The sequence below is a fragment of the Salvelinus namaycush genome, chromosome 18, assembly GCF_016432855.1.
Source record: "Salvelinus namaycush isolate Seneca chromosome 18, SaNama_1.0, whole genome shotgun sequence".
Lineage (NCBI taxonomy): Eukaryota > Metazoa > Chordata > Actinopteri > Salmoniformes > Salmonidae > Salvelinus > Salvelinus namaycush.
In genome coordinates, this window is record NC_052324.1 from 26,381,574 (window position 1) to 26,395,074 (window position 13,501).

Consider the following 13,501-nt stretch of genomic DNA (forward strand, 5'->3'; position numbering starts at 1 on the left):
TCTGAAATGTGTGTTTTAGTTTGTATTATTCACTGTGGTGATGTGGGTTCTACTTATACCCAACTGTCATAACTTGAGAACCTTCCCTTTGCTTGGTCGGGGAGTGTGTTTGTTTCTGCTTTTCCAACTTGTTGTCTTGCTAAACCAAGGCTAGAGTGTAGCGTCAGTGTGTCACAGCTGCCATTGTAGATCTGTACAGAGAGGAATAGAAAAGTGTGTTCCGTCACAAAGAATGGTTAGGAGAGAAAAGAACAGAGGTCCAAGGCTGCTGTCTCATTGAGAAGTGGCCAGTACAGAACAAACATACCTTTGCTCCCCCTCTTCCTACTTTCCCCTTGTTTTCCCTTGTTTCAACTTAATTGTCCCAGAGGGAAAATATATTTTGCAGCAATAATCTTTAAACATGGACATAAATGTCCATTGATGATTGACAGGGACTTCATACATACAGTGCCTCATGAGTAGACATATCCCTTGCACGGTCTTCACATTTTGCTGCCTTAAAATTACATCTAAAAAGGGATTACATTCGATTTCTTTCCTACAGAGCTACACAACCTACTCCCCATATTCAAAATGAAAAGGGTAAAACTTGTTATAAATTAATACAAAAAGCGAAGATGACTTGATTACATATGTCTTCACACCCCAGAGTTAATACTTGGTGGAAACACCTTTGGCAGACATTACAGCTGTGAATCATTTTGAATATTATTCTTCCAACTTTTCACAACTCTTAGGGCAAAATATGTCCATTTGTTCTGGTCAAAATTGCTCAAGGTTGGTAAATTTGGTTGGGAATCATTGATGGATACAATATTCAAACCTTGTCTCTGATTTAAGTAAATTTAAGTCAGGACATACTAGACCACTCAAACTCAACACCTCATGGAAAGCCATTTTGGTGTGTCTTTGGTATAAAAATATTTGTAAATGTGTTGCTGAAATATAAATCTATCCCAGGGTTAGGTTTTCGGAAGACTGAGGCAGGGTTTTTTGTTAAACTTTTTACCTGGGCTTTGCTCCTTTCACATTTCTTTTGATCCTGACAAACTCCCCACTCCCTGCCGATGACAAGCATACCCATAACATGATGCTTCTACCACAATACTTAAATATGACCAAAACCTGTAGTTTTTAATTTAGGCCATACAGGTAATGTCTTGAGGTGTAAAGTACTTAAGTAAAAATACTTTAAAGTACTACTTAAGTAGTTTTGTTTGGTATCTGTACTTTACTATTTATATTTTTGACTACCTAAAGAAAATGTCCTTTTTTTTTTTAGTACATTTTCCCTGACACCCAAAAGTACTTGTGCATTTCGAATGCTTAGCACGACAGGAAAATTGTCCAATTCACGCACTTATCAATTTTCTATTAAGGTATCTTTACTCAAGTATAACAATTTGATACTTTTTCCACCACTGAGTATTACTCAATGTCCTTGTTGCGAACTGAATGGATGAATTTAGTGTTTTTTTAACAGGCTTCCTTCCTTTCACTTTGTTATTCAGGCCAGTAATGTGGAGTGGTGGCAGCATCATCTTTGTTATTCAGGCCAGTAATGTGGAGTGGTGGCAGCATCATCTTTGTTATTCAGGCCAGTAATGTGGAATGGTGGCAGCATCATCTTTGTTATTCAGGCCAGTAATGTGGAGTGGTGGCAGCATCATCTTTGTTATTCAGGCCAGTAATGTGGAATGGTGGCAGCATCATCTTTGTTATTCAGGCCAGTAATGTGGAGTGGTGGCAGCATCATCTTTGTTATTCAGGCCAGTAATGTGGAATGGTGGCAGCATCATCTTTGTTATTCAGGCCAGTAATGTGGAGTGGTGGCAGCATCATCTTTGTTATTCAGGCCAGTAATGTGGAGTGGTGGCAGCATCATCTTTGTTATTCAGGCCAGTAATGTGGAATGGTGGCAGCATCATCTTTGTTATTCAGGCCAGTAATGTGGAGTGGTGGCAGCATCATCTTTGTTATTCAGGCCAGTAATGTGGAATGGTGGCAGCATCATCTTTGTTATTCAGGCCAGTAATGTGGAGTGGTGGCAGCATCATCTTTGTTATTCAGGCCAGTAATGTGGAGTGGTGGCAGCATCATCTTTGTTATTCAGGCCAGTAATGTGGAGTGGTGGCAGCATCATCTTTGTTATTCAGGCCAGTAATGTGGAATGGTGGCAGCATCATCTTTGTTATTCAGGCCAGTAATGTGGAGTGGTGGCAGCATCATCTTTGTTATTCAGGCCAGTAATGTGGAGTGGTGGCAGCATCATCTTTGTTATTCAGGCCAGTAATGTGGAGTGGTGGCAGCATCATCTTATGGTCATAGCCATAGGGGGGTGGGTGTGGCTTAGGAGTATTTTTGCCCACTCATACAGGAGTAATAAATCCCTACTTGAAGGTGTAATCTAATTTAGTGGATTTGTTTTACTTTTTATCCTGGGAGCACCCTCAGCACTCCTAGCACCCATGAATATGGGTATGTTTGTCATCAGCAGGGACTGGGGAGTTTGTAAAAATTGTAATAAATATGAAAGGAGAAAAGCCCAGATAAAAAGACTGAGGCAGGTTTTCCCTCTGTCTTCTGAAAACCGTGGTATAGAATTACATTTTTCCACAGCACAATTACCCACATTTGAATTCCAAAGACACCAGAATGGCTTTGCAAGTGGTGTAGAGTGTTCCTGAATGGTCCAGTCTCCGTGCTGACTTTAAATCTGCCTAAAAAACTCAGATAATGTTTGAATATTGCTGTCCATCAACGATTCTCAACCAAATTTACTGAGCTTGAACAATTGACAAACAATGAATATACTGTGCATTCGGAAAGTTTTCAGACCCCTTGACTTTTTCCAGTTTGTTACGTTCCAGCCTTATTCTAAAATGCATTAAATCGTTTTTTCCCACTCAGTCTACACACAATAACCCATAATGACAAAGCAAAAATCAGATTTAGACATTTTAGCAAATTTATTAAACTGAAATATCACATTTACATAAGTATTCAAACGCTTTACTAAGTACTTTGTTGAAGCACCTTTGGCAACGATTACAACCTCGAGTCTTGGGTATGACGCTACAAGCTTGGCACACCTGTATTTGGGAAGTTTCTCCCATTTTTCTCTGCAGAACCTCAAGCTCTGTCAGGTTGGATGGGGAGCGTCGCTGCACAGCTATTTTCAGGTCTCTCCAGAGATGTTCGATCGGGTTCAAGTCCGGGCTCTGGCTGGGCCACTCAAGGACATTGACTTGTCCCAAAACCACTCCTACCTTATCTTGGCTGTTTGCATAGAATTATTGTCCTGTTGGAAGGTGAACCTTCGCCCCAGTCTGAGGTCCTGAGCGCTCTGGAGCAAGATTTCATCAAGGATCACTCTGTACTTTGCTCCGTCATCTTTCCCTCAATCCTGACTAGTCTCCCTGCTGCTGAAAAACCCCCACAGCATGATGCTGCGACCACGATGCTTCACCCTAGGGATGGTCCCAGGTTTCCTCCAGACGTGACGCTTGGCCTTCAGGCCAAAGAGTTCAATCTTGGTTTCATCAGACCAGACAATATTGTTTCTCATGGTCTGAGAGTCCTTTAGGTGTCTTGGCAAACTCCAAGCTGGCTGTTATGTGCCTTTTACTTAAGAGTGGCTTCCGTCTGGCCACTACCATAAAGGCTTGATTGGTGGAGTGCTGCAGAGATGGTTGTCCTTCTGGAAGGTTCTCCTATCTCCACAGAGGAACTCTGGAGCTCTGTCAAAGTGACCATCGGGTTCTTGGTCAGCTCCCTGACCAAGGCCCTTCTCCCCCAATAGCTCAGTTTGGCTGGGCAGCCAGCTCTAGGAGGAGTATTGGTGGTTGCAAACTAATTCAATATAAGAATGATGGAGACCACTGTGTTCTTGGGGACCTTAAATGCTGCAAACATTTTTTGGTCCCCTTCCCCAGATCTGTGCCCCGACACAATCCTGTCTCAGAGCTCTATGGACAATTCCTTCGATCTGATGGCTTGGTTTTTGCTCTGACATGCACAGTCAACTGTGGGACCTTTATATAGACAGCTGTGTGCCTTTCCAAATCATGTCCAATCAATTGAATTTACCACAGGTGGACTCCAAGTTGTAGAAACATCAAGGATGATCAATGGAAACAGGATGCAGCTGAGCTCAATTTTGAGTCTCATAGCAAAGGGTCTGAATGCTTAATTTATAAAAAAAAAAAAAAAAAAAAATGTAATCTAATTTCTAACAACCTGTTTTTGCTTTGTCATTATGGGGTATTGTGTGTAGATTGATAAGGAAATGTTTATATTTAATCGATTTTAGGATAAGGCTGTAATATAACGCAGTAGAAAAAGTCAAGGTATCTGAATACTTTCCGAATGCACTGTATGTTGCCGTAAGAGTTGTTCAAGGTTGTGGAATCAGTCATTCATAGCTATAATGGCTTAAAAAGGTACTTCCAACAAGTATTAGGTCAGGGGTGTGAAGACATTTGCAGTCAATGCCTACTCATTTTGTATTTCTTAGTAATTGGCAAAATGTTCTATAATTTTTCTATCACTTTGAAAATGTGGAGTACATTGTGTAGATCGATAGGTAAAATATCTAATTCCATTTTTATATTTAATTTTAAGGCAGGAAAATGTGAAGACTGCAGTGGGTGTGTAGACTTTAACTAGCGACGGTAGGTGATCGACAGGGAATTCATAGGTGATTAAATGTAGCTATATACTTCTTCCTTGCCTCCTCTATTCATCCTCTCACGCATGCCATTACGGGGACCCGTTGAGTTGTTTGCTGTAGGCTGAAACACTTCCAAACTTTTAGGCAAGAGAAGAAAGAGTGAGAGGTGTAGAAAGAGGGAGAGTGAACAGAGTGCTCCTTCAGCTGATGTGTTATTGTGAGGAAACAAACGGCAGAACCATGTGCTGAACTGAACTGACCACTGGAGGCCTGTACAACATGAACATCTCTCTGCTCCCTCTCTTCCTCCTCTCTTCCATCTCAACTGACAGCAGGAGGCCAGTACAAAATGGAACTACTCTACACCCAGTGGCGATTTTAGCATGTAAATCTTGGTGGGGCAAAAAAAAAAATGTGGGATGCATGCCAGCAAAGCAACAACACTAAACAATGCATTAATTGCACGATAATGGTGACAAACGGTGCCCACAAACGGTTAGGGCCTACATAAAGCTGTCCCAACAGCAGTCCCAACACCTTACCACTGCTACAGTTCATTCAGCCTCATTTACTGCCTTTAAAAAAAACATAGCTGATATGGCTGACTTGCTTAATCAAATGTGGTTTCTACTGACAATCGAGATGTACAAACTATGACATAAGGGGACGACAAGCGGATACGAGGCAATCCGTAATTTCGATTAAGACAATAATGAGCGAGAGACAACGGACGTACTCAATATAACTATTTGTTCAGCACTTTTGAAATTTACAGCGGCAGAATTCAGAACATGGGCCGTTCTTACATATAAACAGACAATGAAAGCTCTTACAATATTCGATGATTACAATTCTCTAAAACAGGTTATAGGCAAACAAGCACACACTGGCCACGAAGAATGTGTTTACAATACCGAGTTGGTGAAAATAGACCAAATTATTAGGGTGAGGCACATGTGCTACTTACAGCTTACTACACAACATACACTTAGTATTACTTTAGCTACAGTATACATATCTCTCTGGCATCCTATATAATTTATGAAGCAGCATAAGGCATTTTTGGACTCATGTTGTGATGTGCTTGAACAGGAAAGTGGCACCGCGGTCCTTTATGGGCAAATTTTGTCATCAAAAAGAAAGATGCCCAGATTTACAATTCCGAGTTGAATGACCGTTCAAAACATATTTTCCCAGTCATAGCTCGATTTTCCCAAGTTCCCAGTTGTCTTGTACTCACAGTTAGCCACTGATTCCTTCCCAAACCACTCATTGTTGAATTTACGATTTACAACTTGTAATGTTTATGTCCAATGGCCAGTGAGCACTGAGACGTTTATTCTCTAACTTCTCTTCATATGACAAGGATTGATAAGGATTCGATTGTCGACTGAATTCATGTTGACGACTGCTAGCTTGCTAGCTAAGATTTTGAAAGTATGATGTTGACATGACAACGTGATTTGATGTCATTCTATCTGTGGCCAATGACCTTGAGCCTTCTTGGATGGGCACTTCAAATATAATTCTATGGCAGAACCCAAGGGGCAAAAAAGTTCAAGCTCTAACCTTAGAATTGGGTAGACGTACTGTCCCATGAGTGACAGAAAACTGAGCCAATCAGACGCAAAGCTCTGTATTTTCTGCTGGCTAGCCCCACCACCACAGAAAGCACTAAGCTAGGCTAAAACACCTGCATTTTGGAGCTGCCTTACTCAAGAAGCAAAAAAGAGACCATGTTTGTAAGCAGCTTTATTAACTCAATGACTTTTTTTCTACATTGTTTGCAAACTGATATGTGACATGTATTAATGCCAAAATAACAAGCAAAACAGGCAAGCCCCCCCCCCCCAAAAAAATATATATGTACACGCCCGTTCAAAAGTTTGGGGTCACTTAGAAATGTCCTTGTTTTAAAATAACATCAAATTGATCAGAAATACAATGTAGACATTGTTAATGTTGTAAATGACTATTGTAGCTGGAAACGGCTGATTTTTAATGGAATATCTACATAGGCGTACAGAAGCCCATTATCAGCAACCATCACTCCTGTGTTCCAATGGCATGTTGTGTTAGCTAATCCAAATTTATATCATTTTAAAAGGCTAATTGATCATTAGAAAACCCTTTTGCATTTATGTTAGCACAGCTGAAAACTGTTGTTCTAATTAAAGAAGCAATAAAACTGGCCTTCTTTAAACTAGTTGAGTATCTGAATCATCAGAATTTGTGGGTTCGATTACAGGCTCAAAATGGCCAGAAACAAATAACTTTCTTCTGAAACTCGTCAGTCTATTCTTGTTCTGAGAAATGAAGGCTATTCCAATGCGAGAAATTGCCAAGAAACTGAAGATCTCGTACAACGCTGTGTACTACTCCCTTCACAGAACAGCGCAAACTGTCTCTAACCAGAATAGAAAGAGGAGTGGGAGGCCCTGGTGCACAACTGAGCAAGAGGACAAGTACATTAGAGTGTCTAGTTTGAGAAACAGACGCCTCACAAGTCCTCAACTGGCAGCTTCATTAAATAGTACCCGCAAAACACCAGTCTCAACGTCAACAGTGAAGAGGCGGCTTCTGGATGCTGGCCTTCTAGGCAGAGTTGCAAAGAAAAAGCCATATCTCAGACTGGCCAATAAAAATAAAAGATTAAGATGGGCAAAAGAACACAGACACTGGACAGAGGAACTCTGCCTAGAAGGCCAGCATCCCGGAGTCGCCTCTTCACTGTTGACGTTGAGACTGAAGTAGAAGACAGCATGACTACAGGTGCGCCTTTTCTGGCCAATCGCAATGCCACATTCCATGCTTCAGCTGTGCGTTTGTCCGTGGACTCCTCTAGTTCTCCTCCATGTGCTACATTCAGAAATGTCCCAGAGACGGGAAGCACACGTTATTTTCAGAGTCCTCTTTTCATATCCACAATGTTTGAAAGGAAGGCTGGTTTGCAATGTCTATTATTTTTTATTTTTTACAGAGTAGCTAGGCTAGCCTAACATCTTTTTTGTTCCATAAAGGTTTTAGATCATTGTGTTGGAAATGTAGGCTACAACGGGTTGGAGAATAGTGGGAAGATGAATCTGAGTGGGCAGGTAGCTGTTCTTGAACCATTGGAAAATGACCTGGTGGCGTGCACACATCCAAAGTGTGAAGATATTCAGAGAATATTTATTGTTTGTTATTTCATAACTAAGAAAAACATACATTTTGTTTTTCTCATGCAATTTACAATTGTTGTTTTTCTAACAGCCATGCTGTGTTATGTTAATAACAACCACTACTATCAAAGTGTTTTACATCTATGCCATGTACCTAGCTCTAGCTGTATGGCCAGGGGTCATTTGGAATTGGGCAAAATGCTTAAACCACTGACAGAAATAACAAAAGGAGAAAAAGGATACAAGTTATGAACTGTGAAGAAGGCATTGTTGTTCCACATAAGAATGTATATACAGATACATACAGTAGACCTACATATTGAATTATTCAATTCTACAAGACATTATATTTCATAATGCCTCAATAGTTATAGGTACTGTACACACCACCGAAATCCAGAAATGAAATACATTGATTTCTTGCACTGTAATCAGTGTTGTAGAATGATCAGATTACTCTTCAACAATCATTGGTGGTGGATAGAGTGAGTTACCCCATACCATGTGAAGTAGGCTACTTGTAGTCCTTATTAAATTCACTACATCAATGCAATATATTACACCTATTAATATTATGAACCACCATTTACTGAGAATCACTCCTGTTCCTCTATTGTTGAAATGAATCAATCACTGCCAACAAAACTGGTCGGTTGTGTTTTCTACCCAGTTCCAAGACAGGTTCTGGTACGTTTTAACAGTAATTACACCTATCACACAACTTTGCTTTACTGAAAGAAACTGAGGTGAAAGGTGTTTTCTGATGTGTGTGTGTGTGTGTGTGTGTGTGTCTGTGTCTGTGTCTGTGTGTGTCTGTGTGTGTCTGTGTGTGTCTGTGTGTGTCTGTGTGTGTCTGTGTGTGTCTGTGTGTGTGTGTGTTATAATGACACCTGGAGCCAAAGTCACATTCAATAACTGGATTTTTAATTATACAGTGTATTGATGGTTAAATAATAACTGGTCTGAGGAGGTTTGAGAAGACCAGTATGTGATATTGCGATAAGAAAATAGCAAGTTACCTTGTGGTGAGCGAGAGTGAGAAGGCGTGGAACATATGCAAGTCAATAGTAGTTCGAGCAACTAGCTCTCACAGTCTCACTTCAGAATTAGACATTCATGCACATTTTTAAGTTGTTGCAAACATACATTTTTTAAGTTGTTGCAAATATCAAATTTTGACGTGTTTAAGGTTACGTTTAGGCATTAACTCCGAAATCTTAAGGTTAGGCATTAACTCAGAATGGTTAAGGTAGGGTTAAGGTTTGCGATAGGTTTTAAAACAAAAATCTCAAAAACAACTTACCAGGGCTGGATTCAAACTTAGGCTACAACCTTTGGAATCAGAGACAGATGCTTTCAGAAACCTACTTGGAGGTAACAGTGCTCACTGTTGCCCCTAGTGGCTGGTTTCAAAGTCATCTCCCGACATCCTCAGACATGGGTGGACGTGGAATACTGGGTCTGTTCGTAAATTCACTCTGGAGTGCCACAGAGCGCTCTGGGCATTAGTGAATTAAGAGCGTTGTCAGATTGTTAGTTCCTAAATTCAGAGAGTTTCGCTCTAGGAGTGTTCAGCGCGCACACTGGACACTCTGGACGAGGTGTAGGGTAAATCCAGGGTAAATCTGAGTGTTCTGACCTCACAAGGGCAGTCAAGCACCCAAGCTAACTGGCTAACGTTGGGTAACTTGCTAGCTACTTCCAAACACAAATGAGAGAAAACCTCACTCTGACCATTTTACTCGCCCTAGCAGAGCTGGTTAGGCTGTTTTCATGTTATCTAGAGTGCTGGTGACTGTAACTGTTCTGCTGGCAACCATTTTTTATTTATTTTTTGCCAACGTTTACTGACGCTGGTCATATTCAACAGGTGTTGAGCGTTCGTAAATTCATCAGTTATTCTACGCTCTGGCACACTCAGACGAGAGTGCTCTGAAATCGGAGTAGATAAGTGGTATGATGGCGACGACAGAGATGGCAGCATCGTGACTAGCTCTTAAGCAACTCTGCAGTATTTGGTTTGTTTATGTACTATTTTTAACGTAATTAGCTCAGGAATTGTTTTGTGTCATTACATACAGCCGGGAAGAACTATTGGATATTAGAGCGGCGGTAACTCACCAGAACTTCCAGTATTACGACCAGGATTACGACTTCCCTAGAGCAGATCCTTTGTTTGCTCTCCCCAAAGCAATTAACTTATTTCAGAGGCTGACCCAAAACAACGCTGGCGGAGAAGAGGTACTCGAGGCGGTCTTCTGGTCCGACTTAGGAAGCGTGCACACCACCCATTGCTCCCGGTTATTTTACTTGCTCATGTCCAATCTCTGGATAATAAAATTGATGAGCTCAAGGCGAGAGTTGCTTTTCAGAGAGACACCAGGGATTGTAACATACTCTGCTTTACAGAAACATGGCTCTCTCGAGACATACTGTCTGACTCTGTAAAGCCAGTTGGGTTCTAAGTACATCGCACCGACAGGAACAAATATCTCTCCGGGAAGCAGAAGTGTGGAGGTATATGTTTTATGTTTCATGACTAACGACTTATGGTGTAACTGTGATAACATACAGGAACTCAAGTCCTTCTGTTCACCCGACCCTAGAATATCTCACAATCAAATGCCGACCGTACTACCTACTGAAACAGAAGACCGCCTCGAAGAAACAGAAGACAGTCTATATCCCCCCCAAGCGGATACCACGACGGCCCTCAAAGAACTTTACTGGACTTTATGCAAACTGGAAACCACATATCCTGAGGTTGCATTTATTGTAGCTGGGGATTTTAACAAAGAAAATTTGATGAAAAGGCTCCCAAAATTCTATCAACATAGTGATTGATATACTGGCGATGCTAAAACCCTCAACCATTGCTATACTACCTTTCAGAATGCATAAGGCCCTCCCCCGCCCTCCATTTAGCAAATAGGACCACGATTCCATCTTGTTCCTCCCCTCCGATAGGCAGAATCTCAAACAGGAAGCACCCGTGGTGAGGACTATTCAACGCTGGTCTGACCAATCGGAATCCAGGTTGTTTTGATCACGCAAACTGGGATATGTTCAGAGTAGCTTCAGAAAATAATATCGACACATATACCGATACAGTGAATGAGTTTATCAGGAAGTGCATAGGAGATGTTGTATCCACTGTGACTATTAAAACATACCCCAACCAGAAACCGTGGATAGATGGGAGCATTCAAGCAAAACTGAAAGCGCGAACCACCGCATTTAACCAGGGCAAGAAGACTGGGAATATGGAAGAATACAAACAGTGTAGTTATTCCCTCCGCAAAGCAATCAAGCAGGCTAAACGTCGGTATAGGGACAAAGTTGAGTCCCAGTTCAACAGTTCAGACACGAGACGTATATGGCAGGGTCTACAGACAATCACGGTTAATAAACGGAAAATCAGCCACATTGCGGACACCGACGTCTTGCTTCCGAACAGGCTGAACACCGCTCGCTTTGAGGATAATGCAGTGCAACCGACGCGGCCCGCTATCAGGGACTGTGGGCTCTCCTTCTCCGTGGCCGACGTGAGTAAGACGTTTAAGCATGTTAACCCTCGCAAGGCTGCCGGCCCAGATAGTATCCCTAGCCACGTCCTCAGAGCATGCGCAGACCAGCTGGCTGGTGTGGTCACAGATATATTCAATCTCTTTATCCCAGTCTGTTGTCCCCACATGCTTCAAGATGGCCACCATTGTCCGTGTACTTAAGAAAGCAAAGGTAATTGAACTAAATGACTATCGCCCCGTAGCACTCACCTCTGTCATCATGAAGTGCTTTGAGAGACTAGTCAAGGATCATATTACTTCCACCTTACCTGCCACCCTAGATCCACTTAAATTTGCTTACCGCCCCAATAGATCCACAGACGATGCAATCGCCACCACACTACACACTGCCCTGTCCCATCTGGACAAGAGGCATACCTATGTAAGAATGCTGTTCATTGACTATAGCTCAGCATTCAACACCATAGTACCCTCCAAGCTCATCATCAAGCTCGAGGCCCTGGGTCTGAACCCCGCCCTGTGCAACTGGGTCCTGGACTTTCTGACGGGTCACCCCCAGGTGGTGAAGGTAGGAAACAACACCTCTTCGATGATCCTCAACACTGGGGCCCCACAAGGGTGCATGTTCAGCCCCCGCCTGTACTCCCTGTTCACCCATGACTGCGTGGCCAAGCACGCCTCCAACTCAATCATCAAGTTTGCAGATGACACAACAGCTTGATTACCAACAACGATGAGACCGCCTACAGGGAGGTGAGGGCTCTGGGAATGTGGTGCCAGGAAAATAACCTCTCACTCAACGTCAACAAAACTAAGGAGATGATTGTGGACTTCAGGAAACAGCAAAGGGAGCACCCCCCTATCTACATCGATGGGACCGCAGTGGAGAAGGTGGAAAGCTTCAAGTTCCTTGGCATACACATCACGGACAAATTGAAATGGTCCACCCAGTGTGGTGAAGAAGGCGCAACAGCGCCTCTCCAATGACGAAATTTGGCTTAACACCTAAAACACTCAAACTTTTACAGATGCACAATTGAGAGCATCCTGTCGGGCTGTATCACCGCCTGGTACCGCAACTGCACCGCCCACAACCGCAAAGCTCTCCAGAGGGTGGTGCAGTCTGCCCAACGCATTACAGGGGGAAAACTTCCCGCCCTCCTTGACGCCTACAGCACCCGATGCCATAGGAAGGCCAAAAAGATCATTAAGGACATCAACCACCCGAGCCACTGCCTGTTCACCCCGCTATCATCCAGAAGGCGAGGTCAGTACAGGTGCATCAAAGCTGGGACCCGAGAGACTGAAAAACAGCTTCTATCTCAAGGCCATCAGACTGCTAAACAGCCATCACTGCCGATAGACAAAGATTTGGAATCACTGGCCACTTTTAGAAATGGATCACTAGCCACTTTAATAACGTTCCGTATCTAGCATTATTCATCTCATGTGTATAAACTGCACTCCACACTGTTCTACAGTATCTTAGTCACTTTTAAATTGTGTTTACATATTGCATCCCCTATTTCATATGTATATACTGTATTGTATTCTATACTACACCACTGACTGTTAAACAGCCATCTCCAGCACATCAGAGGCTGCTGCCTATAGACATAGATTAGGAATCACTGGCCACTTCAAGGAAATTAAATACTAGTCACTTTAATAATGTCTCCGTATCTTGCATTACTCATCTCATATCTAAACTGTACTCTATACTATTCTATGGTGTCTTAGTCACTTTAATTGTATGTGTAAATATTGCATCACACATCTCATATGCATGTACTGTACACTATACCACTGTATCTTAGTCCAATGCAGCTCTGACATATGTATATATATATTCTTAATCCATTCCTTACTTAGATTTACGTGTATTTTGGGTATATGTTGTGAAACTGTTAGATATTACTGTACTGTCGGAGCTAGAAGCACAAGCATTTCGCTACACTCGCAATAACATCTGCTTAACACGTGTATGTGACCAATAAAATTTTATTTGAGATGGCCAGAGTGAATTTATGAACGCACCCACTGACTTGTATCACGGGTGACCTGGCTGAGTTTGAGACGCTCTCATACAGAAACTCACATTGCCTGATCGCTGCTTGTCAAACCAGTGTTGTGATGAT